This window comes from Lissotriton helveticus, chromosome 12 (assembly GCF_964261635.1).
Source record: "Lissotriton helveticus chromosome 12, aLisHel1.1, whole genome shotgun sequence".
Taxonomy (NCBI): Eukaryota; Metazoa; Chordata; class Amphibia; order Caudata; family Salamandridae; genus Lissotriton; species Lissotriton helveticus.
The window spans coordinates 121,806,178-121,834,175 of NC_136073.1; the positions used below are offsets into that span (position 1 = coordinate 121,806,178).

The 27,998-nt window shown below is 44.9% G+C and overlaps 2 protein-coding genes across 6 annotated transcripts in view; one reads left to right on the forward strand and one right to left on the reverse strand.

Moving 5' to 3' along the window:
- Positions 1-16,134, reverse strand: part of STAG3 (STAG3 cohesin complex component) — a 1,426,160-nt gene extending 1,410,026 nt beyond the window's left edge. For both annotated transcript variants that reach the window (XM_078669437.1, XM_078669436.1), the window contains exon 1: positions 15,988-16,134. The gene's annotated coding sequence lies outside the window, so the exon portion shown is untranslated. The remainder of the gene's footprint in view (positions 1-15,987) is intronic.
- Positions 16,135-16,270: 136 nt separating this feature from the next.
- The window catches only part of GPC2 (glypican 2), a 195,323-nt gene continuing 183,595 nt past the window's right edge, over positions 16,271-27,998 (forward strand). For all 4 annotated transcript variants that reach the window (XM_078670810.1, XM_078670811.1, XM_078670812.1 and 1 more), the window contains exon 1: positions 16,271-16,481. The gene's annotated coding sequence lies outside the window, so the exon portion shown is untranslated. The remainder of the gene's footprint in view (positions 16,482-27,998) is intronic.

Consider the following 27,998-nt stretch of genomic DNA (forward strand, 5'->3'; position numbering starts at 1 on the left):
CCCCTGGCTGTGCTTGCTTCCCTGCCCCCTGGCTGTGCTTGCTTCCCTGCCCCCTGGCTGTGCTTGCTTCCCTTCCCCCTGGCTGTGCTTGCTTCCCTGCCCCCTGGCTGTCCTTGCTTCCCTGGCTGTCCTTGCTTCCCTGCCCCCTGGCTGTGCTTGCTACCCTGCCCCCTGGCTGTGCTTGCTTGTCTGCCCCCCTGGCTGTGCTTGCTATTGGCAATGTAAATGACAATGCCATTAATTTATCTGTTTTCAAAACCAAGACATAAACAAAAAAATTGTCATTTACAATGCCAATAGCTCTAACTTTTGAAAAGGCGAAACCGTTGCATTGTAAATGCTTGTTCTATGTGTTTTGACTGTCCTCCACTGTGATATTATCTTCTGTACCGCTAACTATCTCCAGGCAGTGGGTCTGGTAGAAAGGTGCAATGCCACTTGAAAGTTGAAACTAGCAAAGATACAAGCAACAACGGGCCTTAGTTGGCCAGATGCCCTGCCCTTAGCCTTTTTATCGGTTAATTCCATCCCACATAGTAAGATTGAACTTTCTCCCAATGAGATAGTCTTCGGCAGGTCTATGAATGTATGGGGACCACCAAGGCCAAATGTGATACAGGAAATACAGTACCCTATTTTGAACGATTACCTAAAAGACTTGACTGAAAAACTGTCTCTGATTCATCAGCAGGTGTGTGAAGCTATTCCAAACAAATCGGAGGGTCCGACTCATGGTCTTCAACCAGGCGAGTAAGTGTTGGTGAAGAATTTTCAACGTTCTATGAATTTGTAGCCTCGCTGGAAGAATCCGGAGCAGATCCTGCTTGCGACTCAAACGGCTGTCCGTGTCACCAACAGACACCATTGGATCAATGCAGCCCACTGCAAGCAAATCCCAGAAACTGTTCTCCAGCCAGAAACGATCTGAAAGACATCTTACAGACTCAAAAGTGCTGCTCCTCTGAACAAAGACACTTTGTTTCCTGACCTTCAGCAACAAGGTACAATTGACGACCAAGGAAAGGAAGGAGCAGAAAGAGATACCGGAGGACCAGTTTCAATTAGTAGAACGGTTCGGCTGTGAAACAGTAGGATCACAGAATTGGCTGAACTAGGTTCAGAGTGAGTTGTGATACGTGTTCAGTGGTGCCTGGGTCTCTCTCCAACCAGTGGTTGTATTGATACCGAGAAGGAGAAATGCAGAGATTGGGATCCAAGCTGCGAAGTAATGACAAGACTGTGTATGGTGACTTTGATCATATTATTGATAACATTGGCAGCAGTTTTTTGGACAATGGAGAAAGTGATTCCGGCTCGAAACCTATTGTCCGCTACTACTCCTGTCCCCGTGGAACATTATTACTCCACTCTTACCTATCATGAGAAGAAACACCAGATGTCGTACCTCAATAACACTTTCATCTAAATACTACATAATACTACAAACACTACCAACTGCTGGGTATGTGGAATGATGCCTGCCAGCCTATCAGAAAAAAGGAGGAACGCCTCTCATTCCCCTGCCATTCTCACATAATAGCTCTTGTAGAGCCTGGTTTGCACTTTTGTGGGCCTCTGAAATTAGTAATATTTCTCTAGCTGATATTGGGAGACTCAATGCCCAGTTAAACAAGGTCTGTTACCCCGATGGTGAAGGCCTTCCGCAGGCCAAAGGAACTGTATGGGAAATGGAGGAGTATCGCAGAGGAAATTCCTCCACAAGATATGTTTTCCTAATACTCGAACAGCCAAAGGTATAGGACCTCCTGTTATCGCTGTTACCAGAGCCCAAGCATATCTTTGTGTGAGCAGCACTGGCAGCATCCCAGTGGAAAAAGGGACTGTACTATAGTATTAAATATCACTGGAACGAACAATAGCAGTTTTCTACCTTCACATAACACTTAATTTGTGGAAACACAGGTTATTATCATTTACAAGTCAGTTGTGTCCTTTTTGCTCCCTCCTGTGTTCTTAGCACATGCATCTTATCACAAAGACCAGAAACTGTTTAATGACATTTCCTTGAATAGATTTAGAAGAATTGTAAATAATAATGAATTAGATCAGACTGATACAGCCTCACAGCAATATGCTGATTTTAATTTGGGACTTTTTTTCTTTGTTGGTGCAGCCCCGAATAGTGGAAAGATTAAACGCCTAACCCGAGTGGTAGAAGCAGTAACTAATCAGACAGCGCTGGCTCTTTGTAATATCACAGAAGAGCTCCACATTTCAAGGGTTGTAAATTTGCAAAATAGAGTGGTGTGGTGCTTGATGTAGCACTCGCCTATCGTGGTGGAGCATGTCACATCATCAGTAGTAGCTGTTGCGTGTTCATACCCGACCACGCCCCTTTCTGTCTATGGCGCCATTTCCAAATTACATAAAATAGCTGCAGAGATACATCAAGACCAAGGAACATGGTCCTGGTCCGAATAGTTACAGGGACTTATTTCCACTTGGGGTTGAAAATTATTAATGGGAATAGTGATTATGGGAGCCATCTTTCTCACCTGCTGCTGCATTCAATGTGCCCCTATGATATGCACCACTTGTATAAATACTTGCAGTAGCATTAAAACTCCCCCAGTCAAGGTTCATGAATTCAATCGAGAAATGATGATGCACACTGAAATTTCCGAACCTATGAATATTAATGTACAAGATTAATATATGTACTTTTATAATGGATTCAGCATAGCCTGAAAAGGAAGGACTGTTAAAAAGTAAAATCTGATTCTCTAGTTTTCAGGTCTCACTAGAGTCAGCGCATGCGCTGAGCTTGCGAGACATAGTAGCTGCTTCAAAAAGCGCTACCTTGCTGGCCACCAGCTTTCTAGAATGCGCACAAGCACGTGACCTCGCGTCACCACTCGTGTTTTTTTTATTATTTCATTTCGCGGCCGCGCAGCGTTACTTTTACGGCCACGCAGCCAATGCTTGTTTTTCACGCTCAGAGTTTGCAACGGGCTGCTGAATGCACCCGATGCCACAGTGTAGTCTTACCTCTCCAAAATTGCAATTTACACGCTGTTTACTTGAAGAGTTGCGACCTCGCACTTTGCAATTCTGCCTCTTGAGTAACTTTTTGTTGTTGTCCAGTAACAGAGCTTGGGCCTGCTGCTGCGTCTGCCATATGACTACGGCGTGGTGTCCGCTTCCTCCTCTCTCAACAGATGCAGGTTTTCACCCCAGATGTCCATGTGGAGCCTCGGTAGGATCCTAGGTCACGCCTGTCGCCGAAGTCTAAAGCCAGCCTTTGATAAAACTACAGTGACGTCATATTTTTAGCCCTCCGAGAGCGGTGCTCGTATGCAAGTAACCAACCAACCAGAAGGAGCAGGGCTGCGCGTGCCGCCTATGGCGCCTGTTCGGTTCTTGGCGGCAGACCCCAGTGCAGGCACATTCGGTGTCAGACCGCGGTGATCGTCTGCCCTTTCTGAAGTCGCACTTATCCAGCTTTCCACGTTCCATGTGCATGTATATTCTGTAGTTACACACCTTGGACTTTAATTGCAGGTTATTTGACACGCACACCGCTATAATGTGGATGCTCGTCAACAAGCTAGACAGCCATTGACTGCTCTCCAGCCATGTGTTAGTCACTGGCACACTATAGCGAACAGCCCGCCCCAAGGCCCCGGCGGAAGGCTGCCAGCTCTGCTGGCCGCGCTGCGCTGCCCTGCAAACTTCAAGTTTTATATTGCGCTTTTAGGATCGTGTTTACCAGACTGACTTTCTGGTTAGTCTCATGTGTTTCACAATGTTTACATTGGTTTCCGGTCTGTGGTAGCATAGAGATTTGCGGGATAGGCATGAAGCAGCGGAAATAATGAAGTCTGACATAAAAGCTTGCTCTTAATTGTGAGAGGGCAGCAAAACTCTTAGGCTTTTGGGGTTTTGTTAGATTAAGAAATTGCTACAGAGGAACAGCTTGTGGCCCATCACAAAACTGCTCAACAAGCCAGCTATTTCTTCTGTTATGAGGTGCTGTATACATTTAAAGCAGAGGTCGCCTACCTTTTCGGTTTTAAGAGCTCAGCTACCCCACGGTGACTGCCTTTTCCTAGTAGCAGTTGTGAAATATTGCTAATTACTTTTACGGTTCCCCACCTCAGCTGCTGTTTCATGATTCAGTGTCATCCACATCATCTTTATTTAATGGAGCGTATTTCAGACTGTTGCTGTCCATACATTACCTTCAACACTTTGAGGCCCCGCATTTTTAGGTTTTGCCTAGCAATGCGTACGAAGTACGCATGCGCTAGCAAAACCTCTTGAGTTCTATGTCGGGTGATGACCCGCCTGTCTATCATTGGCTAGCTCCATAAATGGAGGCTAGCCATTGGGAGACAGAGGCTGTCAATCGCGCTCTCTCTTGAAAACGCGATTCGGGGGCGTTTCTGGTGCTTTTTTTAAGCCCCGCCCCTTTGTCCCGGGCCGCGCTGCGATTGGCTGACGTCACGGAGGTGTCCCGGGCCGGCAGCCAGTCACAGCGCGGCCCGGGAATGACGTCACGGGGGTGTCCCGGGCCGCGCTGTGATTGGCTGCCGGCCCGGGACACCCCCGTGACGTCAGCCAATCACAGCCCGGCCCGGGACCTGACTTGTTTTTTCAAGCCTGCCGTGTTTGCCGAGCCTGAGTGTGTGGGCTGCTGTCTGAGGGAGAGGAGGAGGCGGAGGCGGGCTCTGGAGAAGTTTTGCAGGCTCAGCTTTCACTGGTAAGCCGGCTGCTGTCTGCCAGTGTTTGTATTCATGAGCGGGCTGAGGGGAGTTTGGGGGTCATTCGTTTGCAGAAGCACGGCACCTATGAAATGTAGTGTTTGTCATGCATCCTGCCTGCCGTGCTGTTCTGTGCAATTCGACGCTTGTGTATAACTCAGTGGGTTGATGGATTGCTGTATTCATGTCCTGGACATTACTAGTCCGTTCATTCTCTGGGTGCAGATAAAATAGGTCCCACTACACTAGAAGGAAGCCACGAGGCGCTCCCGCCAGTTCTGTGCTATCTGTCAGGGTGTGCAGGGTCTCTGGCACGAGGGCTACTCTAAAGATGTTGCAAGAGCACCGTTTGTTCTCTGATGATAAAAACGCATGCACACAGAGGCGTCGCTGCCGCTTCCACTGCCCCCCTCTTGGGCTCTCTTCCTTGTTGTGACAACCCTGGTTCTAGAGTGAGCTGTAAGTGAGCCTCGGACATCCCCTTCGGTCTGGGCACAGTGAGGGGTGCCTTTAATGAAAATGCAAAAGTAAACAGCAGAGTGTGGGGCTGAGGCAGCAGCGGGCGCTCCCTCGGCAGCTGCTGACCTGCTTTCCCGAGGCACCGAACAAGCAGAGCGTCTCGAATTGTCGAGTTTTTTTGCTCACGATCTCTGTGTGATTTTTAATTAAATGTCATTGGGGAGACCGAGAGTCGTCGTGTTTTTTGTTTTTTTGAGGGGGTAAGGGGTGAGTTGCACAATAGTGTGAGTAGGTAACAATTGTAATTAGTGTGTGGTAGGAAATACACGTTCCCATATGAAGTGCTCACAGGAAATCTAGTGTGAAAAACATGTCACAGAGACCCCACGCATGCATTCCCGACTTTCATTTGTCAAACGGAGCCATAGTGGCAGCTTTAGTAAGTACTTCTCTGTTTCTCGCCTGGTTGTATCTTCCATTGTGGTGAATAGGTCTTTCATACAAGACACTTCTCCCCTCAGCAGTGAGGTTTTTGATTTTGAATGCTATATACAGACAAGGAGGCAAGACTTAGTATATTTAGCAGCCTCGCCGCTTGGTTTCATGCGCTTAGAATCTTAGGCAGTGAGGCGCTACAGAGACCAGTTAGCCACTCGGCTTCAAGAATGTCTTTAGAAAACAAAAATGTCATGTGGATATTTAAATGGCAAGACGCAGTCCAGTTTGTACCAGCGTTAAATGGCTATTGTTATCATTAGCACTATGAGTTGTAGTGACGCCAGAAGCCGGGGTGCTGTCCCACGAGTCCTTTCGTGCACTTACCTTCTGTACCCACCGCTTTCCCTCCTGTTCCTCCTCCGTCCCCACTTTATAGAGTAAATGCCATATTAGCCTGTCCTTTGTGTACAGTTGCTTCTGCGTTCGGCATTGTATAGTTGTTTTTACTACTACTGATTTGGGGAAAGAGTTCTACTGGGTAATGTCCCGGGAGACCTGCTCTCTCATCCTGGCATCCCCCAGTGCATGCTGTTAGATTTCCACAGCGCCTAGTGTGCCATGAGGATGGCCTTGTAGCGCTGTCGGGACTCGTGTTCCGGTGCCGTCACACCCTGGACTCGCGGGTACGATCACAGCTAAACGCCTGATTTCTGGTTGTGTAACTTGAAGCATCAGTGATAGAGGCGTGGTCCACGTGCTGTGTCCTGTCTGCATGAATCAGTCATGTGTGTGCTGTAGCGGGCGGCAGCATTTCATGCGTGTGTGCAGGCGCTAGTTGAAGCGCGGTGTCCTGTTGAGGATGTATGCTTGCCCTCCACCGGGCTAACTCCGGGGTGTAGCATGGCTGTTTGCCTTTATTGTATTGCTGTGCAATTGGTGCGTGTTATTCAGTTGTGGGATGCTGGTCACTTCATCTGCTGGTCTCTCGGCTCATCCATCCAGTCATAGGGGGGGGGGGGCTCTGAGTTCCGAAGCTACCATGAACCGAATATTTGCTTCATAATACTAGGTATGGAATCTGAAAGTCTCTTATTGTCGGCTGCTTTCTTCTCGGGTTCTCCTTTCACATTAGTACTCTGGTGTTTACGTCCTGCCTTCTCTCACTGACCCTTTCTTGACGGTCTCTGGAGGCGGGACTGCCTGCATGAACTCTGCCTGCCTGGTAAACACTCGCTGCCTTTTAAACGCCGTCCCTGCCAGCCCGAAGGCTCCTGTTTTCGCACAGCCCCGGGGAAGGCGGGCCCCGCTTCTAGGCACTCCCACATCTGTGGAAATAATTGGCCAGAGGCGTGGTTACCGTGCCAGGCTGAGGGCTGCAGCGAGCCCTTTAACCATGGGATTCAATAAGTAACTAACCTAGGCCCTGCCACAATCCAAGGCGAGCACCCACGGTGTGTGACTGGAAGAAAAACTTACTTAGACACTCCAAGCACCTGCTCTCACGCGATCACCTAATATATACAGACGGATACCAGCTGACTCCATGCCACCAGGACCGCCCTTGGGGTTTCCACCTACAAACAATTGTAACGTCGAACTTCGGTGCGGTTTGATTATTTGTGGATTAGGACTACAACTCCCAGAAGGCACTAGGTTGTTGATGCAAGGTCTTCTATGTGGTATCTCGGTGAGATGGATGGAGCAAATGTAAATCTATAATACCATAAAACTAACTTGACTCTATTTCTGTGCCAGTCTTAGACACACATTCACCTCCTGCCCACCACCCATTACTGGACCCAGCTGCTCGTGTAGCAGCAAACCTTCAATCCTGGGGCTGCTTGATGCCTGCATAAGATCCTTCCTCCAACATCTGATCGAATTTCGGTCCCACACTACTTAACAAATACATAGCTAACCAGGCACCGAATCACCTAACCATTGCGACCTATCCTCTGTGGCACCCAATATGTTGGTATCTCCTCTCTCAAGCAGTGCAAGGATTAAGTGTAGGTGATCAGTAGATGTGGCATGTCCCACTACTACACCTAGAAATCCATTGAACATTACTGGTTAATCTGGATAATGTTTAAAACCTCTTCAAAAGTGTCTGCAGTGTGGCGGCCTCTACTAGGAAGAAAGTGCATCCCTTCTCAGGGTGCAATTTAAAAGCAAGTGGACAGGGAATCTTCATTCAGATATTGACATTGGGAGGCCTGTGGGCCAGATAGGTGAGGGAATGACCGAAGAATTCACAATATTGATATATTGAAATGACGAGTCCTTTAATACCCTCATTTCAAAATTAAATTGGAGCATGCAGTGGCAGAAGCATAATGTATAAAGGTTTTAATCCAGGCAAAGCAGCTAAAAACAGCAATATATATTGAAGTCTCTTTTAATACAGTGTTATTTTAGTGGTGCACTATTTTCTAAAGAAAGAGAGTAATTTGAGTTTTCAGTTTGTAATATAACCAACTTTGCACATTAGGGACTTTTGGAGATCTGTACAACACACTCTAGATAACTACAGATTATGCAGACTAGCGATTGCATTATGTACCTTTTTCCCTTGTGATGGCTAGTGGATTTGAGCCTCCTCTTACAGGTACTCTTCGGTATACCGGATGGCATAATGGACCCACCAGGAGCCATTTTAGGGCTTTTTCTTGAGGTTTTTGCTTTCTGGCATCTTGTCTTAGTATGTAGTTATTTTATTGAGGGCACTACATTGGATCCATCAAACCATTTGTGCAAAAGGTTGCAATCTGAAATTGTATTAGTTCTATCAATTGCACTGCAGCAAATTGAGTTTTGTAGTTTATCGTGTTTTATGAAAGTTTTGTATTTGTTCACATTCATGTGCTTTTATGGTTCTTTCAACTGCAATGTTGTTGTTTGATGATGATTGGCATCATAACTGTTTTTGTATGTTGATAGATTTACACACATCACACCCCCACCCACCCCTCAGAACCTGAAAAGGGGCCGATTGCTCCTTTTGCAATCTATGAATTGCAGCTCGGTGACCGTCGAAGGGAAAGGTGTGCTGAGGGGCAGGTTTAGACTATTGCATTTTTTTTCCATCTCATTTGTCGTTTGAAGTTCCATTAAGAGGCTGCATCATGGCCTGCCCCCAGTGGAACACTGGTCTACAAACCATTAAAGCTAATTATGTTTTTGTGGAGCAGTGAATTGGGAACAAGGTTACAGGGAGACAATTCAGTTTTATTTATTTATTATAGTATTTGGTGAAGCCCCAAAATGCCAACATTAAAAAATTACAGAGCATTTTCTAGCACTGCAGTAGAGTGAATGGCAGTTGCATGGCTGCCGGTGCAGTTGGGTTATCATTTCTCTATTAGTGGCTTTAAGTAACTTTACATCTCACATATGGTCACCAAGAATGCCTTGCCTGAGAATTTCTTGCAAGGATCCAGGAAGAGGTTCTCCAGGACATGGGGTGCATGCTTATGGCCCCTCGAACACAAACTATGAAGGTTCACAAGGTAATGGCGCCTGGCATGCAACATCAACGGACAGTTGCCCGGCACATCTTCCAAAGTAGTGGATTCTTGAAATCATTTTTTTCCATGTATGAAGGAGAAAGAACTGGTAAGGTGGTTAACCTGACAATAAAAGATTGGGGGATGGGGTTCTGATATATTGATGTGTGATAGTGAATATGTGAAGTTTGCTGAATTCTGAAACAGCAGCTTTGGGGACTTTTTATCTCACATTTTCTCATGATCTTCGGTTTGTATGAGAATGTTTTGGTCCCGGCTGGACTTGGGTGGAAGCTAGTTCATGTTTGATGCAGGAAGTGGGGCACATGATGTCTAACTCCCGTCACAAGCGCTGGAGGCCCATTGGGGTAAAATGGACTTGGTCAAGGTTCAAGCAGGAGTATCTATGGACTGATCCCCAGGATTGTCCCTAAGAAAAGTGGGTGCTTCAGAGAAAGTAGGACATGCAGGCCAAATAGATTTACAGTTTCTGTGCATGAAAGGTCAGGGATTACACTTTATTATAAGAAAATGTGAGATGTGGTTTTATGACCAGGAACGGTGACTTCACATTGTGTAATACATAACATGTATCCTGATCAAAATGTATTTTAATTATAATCGTTATGAATAATGTAGCATGATATGCGCCCAGACAGCCTTTTCTAAAACGGGGTTGTATGTGCATATTTAAGGTCAAGGATGGAGTTTGCAGTCTCGCCTGTTCCACCGCCCAAGGGCAGTGATGGGGCCAGGTGTTGACCAGCGCATTGTGATTGCCCATCTCATGGATTCCCTGCCTTTCCATTAAGATGCTGCACCCTCTGCTACAAAAGTATTAGAGGCAATTATTTTTTATGGAGCACTGAACTGGCAACAAGATGACAGTGAGACAATTCAGCATGACCTATGTATAGTCTAAGAATTGCCCAGACTTGTCAACGTCATACATTTCAGATAACTATGCACAGTATCCCGGTTCCAGGGACAGTTTATTTATGGTTTTTGGGCATTGCACTCTATATGTGCAGCAGAAAACCACACTGAATATGCCAGTTGCAAAATGCATCCAGAAGCAAGTGCACCTGCATCTATAGCGGTTGATTAGATGTCCACAAATGCATATGTCAGCATCTGGATTCACTGGTGACCATTTGCAACTGGGGGGTATTGACTATTCACCTGTGTTATTTAAGGCATTTAAAAAAATAACAGCAGAATCCACTGCTGCCAATCACGGCAAACTAACTGTGAAAGTGTAAGTAAGCAGTGAGAAACCTCTACTTTACTAAGACTCATAGAAAGTGATGTAAAAATGTTTACAAGTAGTTCCCGAAGTGCGCAAAATAAAATGTCTAATTATCGGAGACTGTGTTATGGCTGTGCTGGTGCGTGGTGCCAATCCACAGCATAGCAACTGGGGGCTCTATTAGGAATGAACTCAGCCTCTCACAACAGCCGTTCGAAATCATGGAGTAAATCTTCTGCGGCCTATGCCACAACACAATGATTACAGTGAAAAAGTAGTTTTATCTGTCCCTGCTGACTTCAGACCAATGAAAAACTGGTCTCAACGCTTGTATTCTGGTGGATCCTAATCTGTCGCCTCCACTGAGTCTCTCAAGACCCGAAAGGGGTGAAGTGAATGGTGGTTCATTGGCTGCCCACCTTCCACATCTCCGCACATCGAAGGAGGGGAGTGAATACACGAGGCACTCTTGTGCTACCACCATCGACCTTCCCTGTCATCCCCCCAGATTGTGATGGCCTACCTTTGACGGGATTGTATTAGGCACGGTTCGTGTCTCTTACTGAGCCTCTCACGGCTTAGCACCAGCTCGACAATTGAGAATGGAGAGTGTGGCTTCAGGGGTGAAGGGAACGACCACAGAATGGTGGGCGAGGTTAGCAGAATCGGTTTTCGTTTTTTAGGTTTTGCCTGCCAAAAGCTGCGCACCGCGCAGCTTTTCGGCGCAGGCGAAAACCTCATGTTAACAGTAGAGTGGCTTGGGAATCCGCCCTCTGTTCCATTAGCTAGCTCCATAAACGGAGGCTAGCCATTGGAACAGAGATCTGTCCGTCAATTGCGGAGCAGATTCGGGGGCGTTCCGGCCATTTTTACTCATCCTGCCCCTTTTGTTACGTCAGTGCGGCGGTGGGCGGGTTTATTTTTTTTGCTCGTCAACGTTTGTTTGGGTCATTTTGCAGCCGACCGCCGCCGGAGGAAGTCCAGGTGAGTGCCTTTCTTGACGTTTCCGCCCCCCTCCCGCTGTCCGCGCCTTTCCCGCCCCCCCTTCCGCTGTCCATGTCTTTCCCGCTGTCCCGAGTCTTTCCCGTACCCCCCCCCCAGCTGTCCGAGCCTTTCCCGCCCCCCCTCCCGCTGTCCGTGCCTTTCCTTGTATTCTTACGCAATCAAACGAACAAAGATGTTTCTTATTTGGAAATGAAGAGGCAGTTGGTGTGGGCATGAATGTTAAAAGGTCCGTGTGCAGCTCATTAGAAACATTCCCCCTCATGTACGATGCAACGTCATAACTCTTCCTTTGAAGTCGAGTTACATCTTAAATAAGAAAAAAAGATAACATTTTTGGCTCATCATTTTGAATGCGGTCACATATTTGCAAGTAGACGATAGCCACGAGTCAAGTAAAAGGCAGTAATTTGCATAGTCTGTTTCTGGTGGACTAGCTTTAGCTTGCAGTAGAACACAACAGTAGGGGCAGCCTCGCGCTGCCAGCGTCACACCGATATAAAAAAATAGGACAAGTCGAAAATGCCACCCAGATCATGGAATATTAGAAACAATCTGCAATGTACTGTAGGCCTATTAAAAACAATGTGGTGTGGGAGCCAACTCCAGCGTGGGCTTCCCTTCCCCCTAGCTGTGCTTGCTTCCCTTCCCCCCGGCTGTGCTTGCTTCCCTTCCCCCCGGCTGTGCTTGCTTCCCTTCCCCCCGGCTGCGCTTGCTTCGCTGCCCACCTGCTGTGCTTGCTTCCCTGCCCCCTGGCTGTGCTTGCTTCCCTGCCCCCTGGCTGTGCTTGCTTCCCTGCCCCCTGGCTGTGCTTGCTTCCCTGCCCCCTCGCTGTGCTTGCTTGCCTGCCCCCTCGCTGTGCTTGCTTGCCTGCCCCCTCGCTGTGCTTGCTTGCCTGTCCCCTCGCTGTGCTTGCTTGCCTGCCCCCTCGCTGTGCTTGCTTCCCTGCCCCCTCGCTGTGCTTGCTTCCCTGCCCCCTTGCTGTGCTTGCTCTCCTGGGTGGGTGTGTGTGGCTCTGGGTGGGTGTGTGTGGCTCTGGTGGGTGTGTGTGGCTCTGGTGGGTGTGTGTGGCTCTGGGTGGGTGTGTGTGGCTCTGGGTGGGTGTGTGTGGCTCTGGGTGTCTGTGGCTCTGGGTGTGTGTGTGTGGTAGTAATTGCTGTCTGCTGAGCTCGTCCAGTAGGGTAAAATAGGTCTCACATTTGCGAGAGATTAAGCTATTGGCAATGTAAATGACAATGCCATTTATTTATCTGTTTTCAAAACAAAGACATAAACAAACAAATTGTCATTTACAATGCCAATAGCTCTAACTTTTGAAAAGGCGAAACCGTTGCATTGTAAATGCTTGTTTTTATTGCAACGGGTGTTTCATTATATATAAATAATTATCTAAGAAGATTCATGTTTTAAAAGGCGTACAATATAGTGTAGTCCGGCTTAGTTAGATTGGTCGCTGGTACCATTGGCATTACATTTTTTCTGATGCAGTAGTCACAGCCTTTATAACATTTGTCAGTGAAAACTGTTTTTGACCATAAGACTTGAGTTGATTCTTTAGTTGTGTTTGTTTTGTTATGTGCATTTTCATCTGGCCACTACAGCACTCACATTAGCGAGAGGAATAGCGCTGAAATTACAAACTGGAATAATTTGTTCTAAATGAGCTTTGACAATGAAGAGGAAATTTGAAAAGACGAAAAAAAACGTCTCAACACCTGGAGTCTAAAAAAAACAAAAAACATTTGACCACATATTATTAATATTAACCATAAATTGACTCATTGACTCTGATTTTCCTTGAGCAGCGTTCTGATGTCCTGCTGCAAAGCCCTTCATTATGATAAAGGATGCCGGCTGTAGGAAGAAAAGTACTCCCACTGTGCGGACAGCTGCGCAATCTTGCTGGTTCTCTCAGGCCTTTACTGCCGGCCTTTGTTTTTTTTTTCCTTAGTGGAGTCGACTTCTGAAGCCCACTGAAGACGGTCCATGTTTCTTTCCTTTGCTTTATCACCAGAGGGAAAGAGTCTGTTGGACTGAGGATGCAAAAGGGTGCACTCCCACCCACAGCTGAGGGGTTCTACTGACCCCTTAATGGGCTATTGGGATACTAAGTGGCAAAGGCCTCATCGAGGGACCACTCTGTATAAATTCTGTTCCGCCTCCATCAAGTGCAGTCCTGCACATGTTCCTGATGAGCGTGACACACTTGGTGCATGCATATTGCAGTTGTACGTTTTATAGCTGGGTGTAAATATGCTATATGGATGATGTCCCCTCCCTGGATATGATGGCTGCAACACAAAGCAGGGCTTCGCAGTATGTTGCTGTGTTCATGTGATGCTCTCAATGTAGCTTGGCTCTAATTCCCTTTTCTGGGGCTCTATCTGCACTATAACAGGCTGGCTGAGGGTATGGGGTTTCAATCTAGGTTTTTTATCACGTTTAGTTTGAGTGCATTAAACTATACTGCCATTTTACCTTTGGCTGCTTCTTACAGCTAATGGAAGGCAGCAACAATGCTATCGTAGTACGACCCGAAGTTCTTGTTGCAACTTGTGAGACCCAGCTAGATTCTCACGCGTGTTTGGGATGTGCCCTCCCGGCCTGGTTCAGCAAGGCATGTCTTTTGGTATCCAATGTACTCCATATCTCTGTCTTTACATTCTGAAAAACATATAGTCATTTCGCAAAAGTAACAAGCATTGGCAAAGCCAATAGGTCTCGCTTTTGGGACCTTATAAGTGTTTATCCATGCAACAGTTGATGGTGTTGCACCAAAGATATTGTGCTGCATAACTAAATACGTATAACATCCCAAAAGCAAGACCTATTGGCTATGCCAATGCTTGTTTAATTAAGCTATGCCTCATCCATTTTTCACCCTTGTGCTGATCAACAGCATTTTGGATTGGTCAAACGCAAAAAGCTTTATCTCATCTAAATATTTTATCACCTAGGTATGAAATGATTGCTCTACTCTTACCATTCGATCACAAAAATTATGTCACCAGGTTCACCTGAAGTGATAGAGTTACCATTATCGGAAAATTGGCACTTCCCTTCCATGCCAAGACCTCAATTGAACTGACCTGCCCTCCAATAGTCTCTGCATATATGCAGTCCATCGAATGCCAAGATAACACTTCCAATGGAAGGGCGTCTGGCTGGCTGATATTTAGGGAAACGTATAGTTAGCACTATTTAGGCTCCATCCCTCCAAGCAGGTTTCAATAGAAGAGCCTTTTTAAGAAATAACACAGAACCAACATACTAGTTCGGACAATTGTCAGTACATTTTCATACTCACTGTCCTCCAAAAGATGTTCATTTAATTTATTTGCATTTAATTACCAGACAAAAAAGCCCTGCAGGTGTCCCAAATCGAATTACTAAGATTGCTATAGCGCTTATTTATCATCTTGCGTGGTAATGAAGGTTATTGTAATGAGGTTACGAATTACATGCTGAAATTGACCAAATGAGAACGCAGAACACCTCTGAAAGATAAATTTACGAATTTCTGCAATTTGGTATACTGCACAAACATCGTTTTCCTACCACCAACATAATATGCATGTACCACGTAAGTGTGCTACAGGTTGCTTGCTGCATAGTCTGCTCGTGAGCATGCACAATTAAATTATTCTACCATTAAGGTCACTCAGCATAGTCTTTGTTCGGAAAAAGCCATAAAACCAAGCAAATAAATATACAGGAAATGCAAAAAGCCATAGAATTACAAAATCAGAATAAAAACTGCGAAAATAGTCTTCTTAATAAGTGCAAAAAACATATCAACATCATAGCCATAGAAATATAATGGGATTTTAATTTTTACAAAACTGCGAGCTTTTCTTCGCGTTAGGTAGTTTACAGCCATATATATGTACATACCATACGTTAAAACACAACAAAACAAAAATCACAATACAGCGCATGCTGAGCGTAGAGGAAGTAAAAACTGATGATTTCACAATATACACGAAATTTTGACGGCGGCCCCTTCCCTCTGTACCCCATCCAATCTTTTCCGTCTTCTCAATCGTGCAAGGGATGAAAAGAAATACACCACAATCTGAAGTAGCTCACTAAAGTTGTTTTTCTAAAAATATATGAGACCGCAAGTTAAAATAACGCACTCGCCAGCATTTGGAAACACCACAGAGGGGAAAATAAGAAGAAAAAATAAAAATGTAATCTCCCCATCAAGTTGCACTGGAGAAGAGGAACATTGAAACCGGAGAAAGCTAAAATAACATAATTTGTAGTTTACAAAGAAGAGCTGGCATACGAGCAGTTTATAATTATAGTGACTCTGGCCTTTTCTAAAAAAAACTAAATTAAGAGATACAAAATACAAGACAGTTATTAGAGTGGCTACACATTCCTGGGAAACTATATCATCGACCAGTTGTGGTACACCCACGGGATTGCAGCACACCAAGACTGTAAAATTCCGGTCTTCAAAGAGGGCTAAAATGGCGCATCCGGAACCCTCGACTTCCAACAGCAGGCCCAAGGAGTAACCACCCTCACTTGGACTAAAACACCGTGCATTCGCACAGACCTTCTATCGCCATACTACATTAGAGAAAAGTAGGAAACTTACCGCCGCTGAAACTTTGGAGGTGGGACGGCCAATACTCCAGGCACATAGGCCTACTCTCGGCTGCAGTGTAGGATAGTCCGGGCGTCACTCTGGGCCTTCCCTCACTGGCCACGCCCACGCGCACAGGCACGCTGCGTTGAGGGGCCATTTTGGACACGTTAATAGTGTGTGCAGCTTAGCAGGGATGCATTGCAGTCTTCAGAGGAGACTCATCACAGGTCAGGAAGTCCCGCCTCTGCGCTTTTCCACGTGATGATGGACAGGTAACGCCTCAAGGATGCCGATCAATAGTCCTCGTCAATGGATGCAGGGCCACTACGCTGCGGAATTCCTTACACGCCTAAAAATTCCGTTGTTCCACCTTTACAAATTAACTTTAGCCTCACTGTACAGGAATAACACGCATACGTATTGCAATTAAATATTATTATTTTTATTATTATTATTAAATGAAATAACCTACCTGAGGATGTTGCAGGACCACCGGAGTTGAGGTAAGAAGTATTTCATCCTGAGGTCTTCTCTTTATAATTGGGGACTGGGTGCCCCCCACAGGTCGTCGACTATAAAGAAATTACGGCCAGGTTTTTATCGGACTTTTAGAATCCAGTGTATCATATATAGGGGTACATAGTTTTCAAGATGCTTAGATCTAAATTTGAGCCTCTTTGGAGTGGTTTTCACCACAAATCCTCCATTTTATTTTTCATTTCTCTCAGACGTTTCCACAAAGTTGTAACAAGACACTACCTTACGTTTCCACAAAGTTCCATCTATTGCCTTTAATGCATTCCTTACGACGTCGCACACCTTAGGAAGTTTACTAAATTTGGAGAACTGCTTAGGACCAGAAGGTGCCTTTCTTAAAACCATGCCTCCAACTTTTATCTTTTTTAATGTTACAGTTCTGCGTGACTCAAAGCTAGCCATCGCTCATGGAGATTAACATATGTTAGCACACCTTTCCCTGAATTTCTCCAAAGGTCTTCTACCTGTTGTTTTGTGTGGAGTTACTCCAAAAGCCCAGAGATTATTGTATCCGAGAAATAAAGCCCTTCATGGTGCCATTGGTTGAATTCTACTAGAGGACAACGGCATCTGTAATTCGTTTGGATTCGAACCAATCTTTAACACTTTAGCTGCTAAGGCTTTTTGCTCCCTCAGTGCTGAGTCCCTTATTTGGATGTTTGGGGCACTACGTTCTTAGGCATTATTAACTTTTTGTTCCCACAAAAGGTATCCATGCCAAATGTACGTCATTTTACCCACATTTTATGGAAACTAAAGGAGCCCAAGGTATGTAGATTCCTTTGGTGGAAACTGAAAAAATAGCCACAATATAGCAACATTTTGTTTTTTGTTGGAAAAATGATTTTTAAAAAGTGCTGTGCGAACGTATGTTTTTTCCAATAAAATGTGTGCTGTGCCAGGGTCACCATCTTCTGAGCTTTCAGGAGCAAGCAGAGTTGTAAAAGCCAATTGTTTTCCCACAGTATTCACACTTTTGTAGGTGGTAATCATTTTTTAGGTCTGGTGTTAGCCAAGACCTTTTGATTTTATTTAAATTCTATGTTGGCCACTGGCTAACTTCACTTTTAGATATGTTGCATTTTGCTGTTTCACAAGGAGCACAATCACAAGCAAGACAGTTCCCTTCAGTGTCAGTATTGTTGTTTTTACCTTATTATTACTTTAGTGACCCTAGTACCTGCAAGGTAAGCGCATATGTGACTACCTGTTTAGTAGTAAAATTTAGCAATATTCTGCGTTTAATGGGATCTCCAGAGGTTTTGGCCCCATTGCCACTGACCCTGCTTCACCATTCAAATGAATCCCCTTTTAACTGCACGATAACTGCAATTGTGTCTGCCTGTATAGTTATAAAAGATAGCAATATTAAGCATTTCAAGGAGTTCTGGCAACTTTTGGGCCCAGTGCTACTTCAACTCGTGCACCGTTCAAATCATAACCCTGATGTCTGCAAGATAGCTGCACTTGTGACTGTCGGTTTAGTAGTGAAATATAGCAATATTTGGTGTTTTGGGTCCTGGTGCTACTGCACCTGCTGCACCATTCAAATCATTACCCTATTTCCTGCTAGATAAATTATTGTGACCCCCCCCCCCCCCCCACTGCTCTGCGGTCACAAAAAATTCAAAATCAACAAAAATGAAATGGAGCCTATCATTATATAATCAATTTTGGTCGATTAACAGCAGTACAACAAATTACTAATAATGCTTTATCATAATATTTTCAAACTATCCAATCAAATTCCCGAGGAGTCTTGTGCGCAAGTTTCAGTCCACTTTATTGAAGTTTATTCACTGTAACAATAGCACATCAGCCCTGCCAATGCATTTTGTCATTGTGGACTTCATCAGGATTAGGTTGTTAATAAAATCCTAACGTTGCACTGAAGGAAGAAGTGTCTAATAAGCCCAATGTCTGGTAATGGTTCAAGATAATGAGTTGTTAGGTGGTGTAGTACCCCCTTGTTCTTCCAAGTCATAGTCCCATATCGAGAGCAAGACTGCCTGTATCTACATGCAGACCAATTGTGCCTGTATGTCCTGGTTGTCTGGATTTCTTATTTGCTTTCACTGCTCTTGTATGCCATGTTTATACAATTAACTCGTATATTACAAATTTAAGCTATGCCATTATTCCAGTTTTCATATCTATCTATCTCCCTGTCTATCACTTTGTCTGTGTTCCTGTCCATCTACCTGACAGTCTATTTCTTTGCCTATATGTATCTGTCTATCTTTCCATCTGTCTCTTCTCCTATCTGTCTGTCTAATGATCTATCTATCCACCCATCCATCCCTCTCTATCAATTTGTAAAACAATTGCACAAAACTTTACAAAAAGCATTAGCAAAGGCAAGAGGCTTGTGGTAAATAAATAAATAATACCCTATTTTTGACTAGACTTATAGCATAACAGATAGCTCAATAAAATAAGAGTCAAGATTCGAGGTAGTAGGAGTTTCTGCAGGTTTATTACAGCATAAGGACAGGATCAGGACAACCTGCATGGGAATAGGACAATAAGGCCCGGCAGCTGCCGGGGCTGGGTCTGGGATGAGCGCGCTAACATTCAATAACAAAACATTGACTTATATACATAGCGCAAACACATAGCATTACATTGCAGTAGGCGTAGCAGTGGGTGGAGCAGAAGGCGTGACGCGTAGCAGTCGCGAGAGATAACAGTAAAAAGAGGTGTAACTGGGAGTATACATAGACATGTGATGCAAACGTAACAGAATATGTCATGAATGGGCGGAAACTTTGGAGGGGGCTACCTAAGGAGCCGGGACCTCTAACCTAATGGTGCGCGAAAACTGGCAATGACGTGTTACTAGGAGAAGCTGGGGGCTATGAACTCTGTGCTAGGAGCAGAGACTAGAGTCTGAAGGGTCGGAGCGACATGTACCTAAACCCTATCTGGTATCTGATGTTTAGGGAACATGTTGATATAAACTAGAAGTCATGAGGGGAAAAGCTAACTTGATTCTAAGACTGGACCATGCATTATTCTACATGTAGTGCGTGATGAAGAATATTAAATGACCATTAAATACAGTATTTCTCTAACATGGAGACGAGAAGGCTAGACAATGACGGAAACTATTGATGCAGTTCAGTAGCTTAGGAATGCAGAGGAGGAGGACTGAACTGATAACTGGAACTATAACATACTTTTGGCAGACTCAGAGGCAGAGCCAAGCTGCACCGGGCACTGCGAGGCAGGAAGTAAGTGAAGGGTCGAGGATACAGGTGGGGGCTGTATCGCTCCTTAGCGAGGCTTTCAGGAGACAGGAGCTGAATCTGTGGTCTGGGCCCTTTTGAGGCCTAGAAACGGGGATTTTATAATGGAATAACGTGCACACTAAGAAACGTGGCAACATTACTTTACATAGGCCTGATATTCGTAGTATTCACGAAGACTGGAAAATAGCATACTAGAGGTGGACACAACTGGAATTGCGTCATTAATCAGGCATGGGGAATAACATATGCATATTGGTCATGCACACATAACATATGATGGATGAAGCGTAGGGACACAGAACATGGCAAAATTTACTTTTCCACATTCCCTCCTTGTCACTACGTTTCCATCAGGAAACATCAATTTTCATGATACCATCTATCATTTCATACAGTACCATTTGCTCGTCTCGAATTGTCTTGGAACGGGATTTAGAACGGGGCTTGGGACTAGGAATACAAGAGGTAGCACACATGCTGCAAATCGCAGGGCCACATTGTATACAGAGGCAGCAGCTAAATATAATCGCTACTGCAATACCTAAAAAGGACAGGACTTTCCATCCCCATGCGGAAATTATATTCCAGAACCAACCGGACCATGTCCAGGTGCCTGGATCTTGGTGTAACAGATGGGCAATTTTATGGAGTCTGGTTATAGCTGAATAAACAGACGGCGCGTTATTTGGAATGAAAATGCAGCAACTAGATCCGATGACTCTACAGGCCCCGCCCCTATCGGCCAGTATGACGTCAAGGACGAGACGATTTTGCAAAACAACAAATCTCATAGCAGATTGTTCTTCGGTTAGGTTACCTAGAGCAGAGGCAGTCTCATTTACTACAGCTTCAAGGGTTCTTGTTAACCTACGGATCAGTTTGCTATTCTGGACAGGTCCTATAAAGAAGAAGAAACCTTTATTGAAATCTGTATACTGTTCTAGAGTAGTTTCAGTATAATCGACAATTGGGGACTCCCTTCTGTGTCTAATGTGTACTAGATGTGTGTTTCTGTGATAATCAGATGGGGCTAGGAAAACAGGTGGCAGTAGAAAGGCAATGTAACAGGTTCCCTCCCAATCGAGGGGCAGACGGACATATGCAGTTTGACCACAAATAAAATAAGAATGACGTGAAGCTTTGAAAACAGATTTCCCACTGTCACTATACTTGATAACAGTAGTACATTCACTATGACCTACATGTACAGAACCATAACTACGGACACATAATTCGCCTTTGACAGGTAGTACTGAAATAGCAGGTAAGTCTGGAGTAGTATCAGACTGAACATTCAGGACCATGAAATTCGACGAATAATTACCTAAATTATATACTTCATTTTCTAGATCTAAACCTGTTCTGTGGGGGAGACCTTGCTTGTCTGGAAAACATGTACTGTTAAGAAAAGACATATCTGTTGAGGATGACGTTAACGTGGACCATGCTCCACACGAACCATTGTGTGAGAATGGATAAGGAAAGAGTGGCAGAACTCCCTTCGGTGTCTGGAAAGGGGGGAGTCGACCACACACCCAACAATTAGTAGCATTGCTGGTCTGGTGTGAATAATGTAACATACGGATAAATGTGTTGTTGCGCATAGCGAGGCGGTAAGAATATTCGTGAGGAGGCAGATCACTAAACGTGTGCTCTACTGTAGCATTAGCAGACATATTTACATGAGGAACTGGACAATACAGATAGAACGCATAGCTGGTGCAGGAAATCAAAATGCTGATGAATAATACGAAACTCAGAAAAACGATACATTGAAGTGAACTTCGACTGACTCTCTCACTATGGGGGTCTATTTTATACATGTCAGAAACAATTTAACCGTTTCACCTAGGGGAGGACTTATACAATCAAACTGACTGACTTATTTTACTAGACCTTAATTTGAGCTTATACTCCTGCTGCGGAGTTTTCTCTAACAAGGGAGGGGTTGTAATAATGTCTTGTGCGGGACAGTCCTTAAGAGCAATATTTTGGCAGTCTTTCGAATCCTGGAAAATGTTTTTAGACGCTGGTTTCAATCCTTTGAAAAGTTTTACATGAGAAAGGTGGACCCACCCCTTCCTGCCTTCCAACTTGACGGCAGTTCGGGTGGTCAAGAGGACCTGGCGTGGCTCCTTCCAACGTGGTTCCAGCGGACTTGATCTGTCAAAATTTCTGATCATCACAAGGGAGCCTGGAACGATCTCGTGCGGTGCCACCTCGGTATTGTCTGGAAATGCGGCGGCAACCTGTGAACGACATGAGTTGAGGGCAGACATCAAGGAAGCTAGGTAATCTGTCAGCATATTACATGAAACATCGGTAATACTTCGGGGTCTAGGAGTACCCCACATGTTAGGGGGGCGGCCGAATACGACCTCATACGGGGACAGACCTGATCTGGAATGTGCGACCATACGCATATAAAATAAAGCGACTGGCAGAGCTATTAACCAGTCCACACCTTTGTCCTTACAGACTTTTGCAATGCGGATTTTCAGAGTCTGATTATGCCTTTCGACTAGTCCAGCTGCTTCAGGATGGCGTACACAATGAAACTTCCACTGGTACCCTAACAACAGGGAAACGTGTTTCATGAGTTCAGATGAGAATGGCTGGCCGTTATCAGAATATACGACTCTAGGGAGTCCGTATCTAGGGAAAAATTCACGAACCAACTGCTTGGCAGTGGTCGCGGCTGTGTAATCTGGGACTGGATATGCTTCTGTCCACCTGGACAAAGCGCATACAACCACAAGGACATACTTGAAACCTCGACATCGCTCCATCTGAATATAATCCATCTGGAGGACCTCAAAAGGGTGGTCAGGGGGCTGGAAACCACCTTGTTCCACCGGGACACTTTTACCTGGATTAAACTGACAACATATCATACAGGTACGGACTTTCTGCTTGGCTGCAGCTCGTAAATGCTTGTTGAACCAAATGTTCTGGATACTGTCTAACATAGCTTTTTCTCCTAAATGTGCTGGACTATGTGCGGTATTGATAATGACTTGAACCATAGAATCGGGGAGAAACCATGTGGCTCTACCCTTCGTTAACCATCCTTGATCTGTCTGGACCCCTCCTTGTTCGGACCATTTCTTGATTTCATCGGGAGTAGCATGTAACTGTATATCTATGACATCTTGTGTAGGGTCCTTAACTGTCATGCATGTAATCGGATCTGGAGTATGTGTCATATTAACTGGAATGTCTGGAGTCTGTGCTGTAAGCTTGGCTGTGCGGTCTGCTAGATCATTACCTTGGGAAATAATGTCAGTGACTTTCGTATGTGCTTTGCATTTCATAATAGCAATAGATGTCGGTAAATGTATGGCATCTAACAGGGCTTGAATAAGGAGACCATGCTGAATCTTGGTTCCATGAGAAGTCATGAAACCTCTCTCCTGCCAGAGCACTCCGAAGTCGTGTACAACTCCGAATGCGTAACGTGAATCTGTGTAAACATTAACTTTCAGGTTCTTGGCATGTATACAGGCTTGTGTCAGAGCGACTAGCTCTGCTGCTTGAGCGGACAGGGTATCAATACGGTGTGTTTCAATAACTTCAGTGTCGGTAGTCACTGCATACGCGGCGACTAGTTCTCCTGTACTAGTTCTCATACATGAACCATCCACATAAAGTGTCAGGTCAGGATCTGGTAACGGAATGTCTGTCAGGTCTTGTCTTGGCTTTGTCGTAATGTTAACTACTTCCACACAATCATGTGGGTCCGGATTTGAATTAACTGATGGTAACAGTGTAGCAGGATTCAGGACGTTGCAGCGTCTAATTTCTATGTGTGGCTGGAACAGTGTCAATTCATAACCTGTTAAACGTGCAATTGTCAAGTGCTGTGTTTGTGTTCGGTTTAAAAGAACTTCTACTGAATGTGGGACTTGTACTGTCAAGGAATGTCCTAAAACTATGGAATCACTTTGTCTGATAGCTAGTGCTGTGGCTGCAACTGACTTGAGGCACGCAGGCAACGCCTGGGCGACTGGATCTAATGTGCTCGAAAAATAAGCACAGGGCTTGTATTGACCTGCTTGATCTTGTGTGAGAACAGATAATGCTGTACCTTCCCGTTCAGTAACGAAAAGTGTAAAAGGCTTACTGTAGTTCGGTGTAGCTAGAACTGGAGCTTGACATAGGGCTTTCTTTAACTCGTTAAAACTAAGTGTATGGTCAGATGTCCAAGGGAGGACAGTCGATACGGCTGCCTCCTGTGTCGTTAACTGTATCAGTGGCTTGGCTAGAAATGCATACTGGGGAATCCATTGTCTACAATAAGAAGTAAGGCCGATAAAGGCACGTACCTCCTTCTGGGTTCTGGGCTGGGGAAGACTCGCTATTAACTGGATACGGTCTGGTGTCAACTGCCTACCCCTCTTGGACAGCAAGTGTCCTAAGTATACCACTTGCTGGACACAGAATTGAAGCTTCGAAGGTGACACCTTGTGCCCCATCTCGGCTAGAAAATACAGAACTGTAAGTGATGCTCGCTCGCAAGCACGTTCAGAACGGGCTGTGATCAGTAGATCATCGACATACTGGAGCAGGGCTGTGTCAGTTGGCATGTGAATATTGTCTAGTTGTCTCTTGAGTGCTTGACTGTAAATACTAGGGCTTTCTGTGAAACCTTGAGGAGCGCGTGTGAACATATAGCTCCTTCCATTTAAACAAAATCCAAAAAGAAACTGGCTATCTGGATGAATTGGAACACTAAAAAATGCATTCTTGAGGTCTATGACAGTGAAAAACATGGCTTCGGAATCAATGGCTGTTAACAGGGAAGAAATGTCTGGAACAACTGGGTACTGAGGAATAATACATTTGTTAAGCTCTCGTAAATCAATCACTAATCGATATACTGGGGGTGCATTCGGATCAGTACGTTTCATGACTGGAATGATCGGAGAATTGCATACATTGGAGTCAGTTTCTACAACTACTCCTTGAGCCATGAGCTCGTCAATAATTTTGGATAAGGCTGCTACAGCCTCGGGTGGCAATCTGTACTGTCTGATTCGTGGTAACACTACACCTGGTTTGAGAGTCACACGATGGGGTGTGATTTGCATGTAACCTACATCAGTTGGACCTTGCGCCCATAAATGCTGTGGAACATTAGACAATCTTGAATCAAAATCTCGTAACACATAGTGACCCTTAAAGTCACGTAGGAACAGACGTATTCCCTCTGGGGAACAGCAAATAACTGCACCTAACTCTTTCAGTGTCTTAATACCTAATAGATTTTCTGGACATGACTTAGTAAGTAACAGATCAGTAGTGCGGGACAATGGACCTACTTCTAAAGTAACTGGCTTAGATATCTCATTAACTATTGGTTTTCCTGAAAATCCAAGGGAAACATTTCGTGAGCCTGAGAGCGGAGCCCCTGGAACTTCGGCATGACTAATTGTGGTCCTACTTGCCCCTGTATCGATCAAAAACTTTCTGTCTTTCCCTAATACTTGACTGTGAACATAGGGACCTTCTTGATCTACAGGTATCTCGATGAGAGGCAAGCCTACCTCCCTCTCTAGGCTGTTTCATGAATATGACTGGTACTCTGGATACTCGGACTGTGCATACTGGTACATCTGTGATGTGACATGCTGTGTTGCAGCAATGGGCTGCGGTACTGTAACGGTCTGTTGTGCATTCTGTAGTTGAGGAATCTGTGAAACTTGTTCTTGTCTAGGCGGACGTGGTCTTTCTTTAGTCTTACCAGTAGCTATGTTATGTTTCAGAACTGCACACTCGTTTATAAAATGACCTGGCTGTTTACAATAATTGCAGTTCCCTTTAACGGGAGCTGCAGGATGACTGGCTTGATTCGGACCCCTCTTCTGACTGTCTTGAGGAACTGTTTGTGCAACTAGCACTTTCATTTTCGTGTCTTTCATACGTTTTCTCTCGTGTTCTTGCTCTTCCCTGATTCTATTCTGGTGATACTGGAGCATCTGGAGCATCTGGGACGGGGTATTAGCTTGCCAGGTGCTTTCGACTTTCAAAACTCGGTTTTTAATTTGTGGACTTGAATTCTCGACTAATTTGGTGACGAAAAGATGAGGGTATGACTCACTACTTGTCTTGAGACCACTGTTGATACTGAAACATTTTTCAAATCTAGAATAAAAATCACTAATATCCTCATCTTGTTTCTGTTTACAGGCTGAGATTGCATCCCAGTCTTCTTTCCTAGTTGTCAATAATCTGGGTAAAACTTGAATCAATAATTCTGGTAAATCTTTACATTTATCTCCAAGACCGGTACCTGGTACTCGTGCCTTGTCTTCAGCTTCTAGAGCTGCCCAATCGATCTTTTTCTCTCCCACCTCCCATTCTTTTTCCTTTAACTTTTCATACACCCCTGCGGGTAACAGGACCTTTAACATTTTAATGATATCTGGGTACGTGTATTCTCCCATACGGAGCATGTCTTTTAATTCTCTATGGAACCCTGCTGGATCTTTGTCATGACAGGGAATTAATTTCTTCATTTCAAGAAGTTCCATCTTTGATATTGGAGTGTATACAAACACTCGTTGCATTACGCCACCCGCCCCTTGGACTGGGTGGACTTCTCGTAACGGATTCTGTCTGTCTATGTAGAATGATTTACTTTCTGGGGGTGAGACATGAACAAAATGCGGGTTCAGGAACGTTCTATACTTGTGACGCTGTTCTAGAATGACACTAATTAAATCGGTACCTAGACCTCTCCATCTATACTGGAGTAACTCGTTCAGGATATCGTGCAACGGGCCTGGATCAGAATGTTGACCCTCATACAGAGTAATGAGGTGCTGGATCATATACATACCCACCAGTCGTTGCTCGGCTGGGGGCAATTTCAGAAACATTTGTGCCACTATTTCGTCTGGAAAAGTGGTAGAATCAGTAATCCATCGGACTGCTGATCGGGCTAGTTCTTGTTCATGCATAGTACTTAGTTCACTGTAACCGACTCGTGATTTCAGAATGTGATCGGTAGCTTGAAATACTTGTTCTAGGGAACCTTGTTCTGGTGCTAGATGTTGAAAAATAGACTTGGGTTCTAGACGTAAATGGCGATCTGGAAATCTGGATTTTCCTACATACGCTATTCTGGCGGGATTCTCGTTTTCTTCCTCTTCAGGATCAGAGATACTTTCTTTCTCGCTTACTTGTGCTGCTTTACGCTGGTCGTGTAACCTTATTATTTCTTTACGAATTTTCTTGTACATACTCTCCATGGCACTGACGGTCTTGTGCTTACCCTCGGCTATATTATCACTCCACCTTGTCAGGATTCTCATTTCGGCCGGATCTTTGGACGGGTAATCTTGTTCTCTTATTAAACAATTGATCAGGAACTTTAATATCATGAGCTGAATCTCGGCTTTCCTTTGAGACATAATTTCGCCAATACTTTCTGGATCATCCCCTGTACGGATGAAACGATATATTCTGTCTAGATCTTCTTTCATATTCGGCAAGGTGACTAGATATTCGGTCACTCTCCTTACACGTAAGGAATATAAAACCATAGTATATTCGCCTGGAACTGGATCATAGACACATTCGTTAAGGGCTTGCCTGATTTCTGTGACAGACTTATTACTTTTAGGAGTACGCTGTGATGCTTGAGCATGTAATTCGAGTGCTGATAAACGCTTGTGTGGCGGCGGGGTTTGAGGAGTAGCTCCTCCTGCGGCCCCTAGACTGGAGTCATCTACTGAGGCTCTACGTCCTGGCAGAGTGGGAAATGGAACTGTAGGCTGGACCGGGGGTACCGTAACAGGTACTCCGGTGTCTGGAGAAGCGGGAAGTGCCTGATTTACAGGGACTGGCGGAGCACGAACAGGATCTGCATATTCGGGGACTGTGTCGTCCAAATAGGACGAAATAAAAATATCAGCTGCGGTCGGTTTGTGACGTAGCTTGGTCGGAATTAATGGCGGCGGAAAATTACTGGGTGCCTCTGGGGTCGCTTTTGGCAGGCCTTCGGCAAGGAGAGGATACATACCCTTAATAAGGGCATGCCTCTGTCTGTCTGACTGTTCGGCTTTGACTTGTTCACCTATCTCGATTAATTCTCTTTCTTGGGCTCGTTCTTGGGATTCTCTACTTAACTCTGACTTTCTGACTTCCTTTTCCGTTCTTTTATGAGCTTCCTTGCGCCATAACTCGATGGCATCTTTCTGTGACTGTCTGGCTTTCTTTTTCCATAAT